Source organism: Austrofundulus limnaeus, unplaced genomic scaffold, assembly GCF_001266775.1.
Source record: "Austrofundulus limnaeus strain Quisiro unplaced genomic scaffold, Austrofundulus_limnaeus-1.0 Scaffold973, whole genome shotgun sequence".
Lineage (NCBI taxonomy): Eukaryota > Metazoa > Chordata > Actinopteri > Cyprinodontiformes > Rivulidae > Austrofundulus > Austrofundulus limnaeus.
The window spans coordinates 34,267-35,911 of NW_013953375.1; positions in this window are offsets into that span (position 1 = coordinate 34,267).

The following is a 1,645-nucleotide window of genomic DNA, read 5'->3' on the forward strand; positions in this document are numbered from 1 at the left end:
TGTATATTTGTTGTCAAAATACCTTTTAGTACATATGTTGTTAAAATAAAATGAACAGTCCAATGATCATTTTACTGATATGTATAAAGACTGAAAAATCTTGAAGTCTGAATGAAATTGGAGGTAGTTTGAGGATTCAATTTTTTATGCTTTTTAAGCTAAAAAAAAAAAAAGGGGGGTCGTATTATACATGAGATTGTATTATACATGAATAAATACGGTATTTACGACCTCCCGTGAAAAGGCGTGTGAATGCACGTTCCAACTGAACACGTGATATGAAATGCATCACTGAATTGGACCACAGCTCTTGTTGTTGTGAGCAGCTAGCTGTGTGACTGATGTTTAAAATTACAAACATTTGTTGTGTTTGCACAGCACTTGTAGAACTGTACTCCAGACCCCGCACATTATTGCGTTGTTGTATCTCTCTTCGCCCACCTTGGCAGTTGCCCCCATGGTTTGCTCTACTGGAGTCTAATTTTGACATGAAGACATTAAAGATAAAAAATAGTATTTGACCTCAGCAGGGTTAGACTTTGTGTGAAGACACCAGCAGTGTAGGTTTCTCTGCAAGCAGCGACTGCTTTGTTACACCTACACTGAGAATCTGTGGCTCGTCTGTATTTATGCTGCAGGAGATGAAGAAAATAAACAGAACATAGAGGACAGAGTTACTGCTCAATGGACCGAGGTAAAAAGCTACTACTTCAGGTACAGAGGCAGGTGTGCAGATTTAGGTCTGAGTAGCAAGTGTGATAAGAAGAGCTCAGAGAGGAAACCTGTCCTGAAGGTAAAGGGAATCTCTTCACTGCAGCTGAGCCTGTCGAGCCACCAGAGGTCTTTATTATAAAACCTCCGATGCACTTTTCATTTTCCAAGCTTAAACTTCATCCAGTGTCAGATTAGGAAAACAGACAGCTGTAACGACACAGAAACACAAAAACTAAACTACTGAGACGGGTTCAAGTCACCTGTGAGAACTGTGAGAAAAAAAGTTCAAAATTCAAGTGTTTTTTCCTTTTCTTTTGCCAAAAGAAAAAAAAGAAAAAAAAAACCTTCAAGTGTTGAGACAACGAGGCCCTGAGAGGAGCTTACAAAACCTGCAGACAGTCGAGGACCTTCTCAGTTACTGTTTACAGTTTGTGGCTGACAGAACACAGACAGAAACTGGCTGAGATCAGTTATATACAGAAGGCAAAAAGGGACGGGAACAGAGATTTATGAGGAAACTTTTAGAAAAGATGCTCCAGTATGCTGCAGCACTCATGTAAATCAGCTCCTGACACCAGGTGTGGTTTTATTAAGATCAGGTCTGAATACAGACATAAAACAACCACAGAAATGCAACATGACAACCTACTGTTACAGCAAACCTTAACACAGCTTTATATCGCCCAAAAAAACAAACAACCCATTGCAGACAGACTCGATTATCACAGGAAATACATACACTCACCGGCCACTTTATTAGGTACACCACGCTAGTAACGGGTTGGACCCCCTTTTGCCTTCATAACTGCCTCAATTCTTTGTGGCATAGATTCAACAAGGTGCTGGAAGCATTCCTCAGAGATTTTGGTCCATATTGACATGATGGCATCACACAGCTGCCGCAGATTTGTCGGCTGCACATCCATGATGC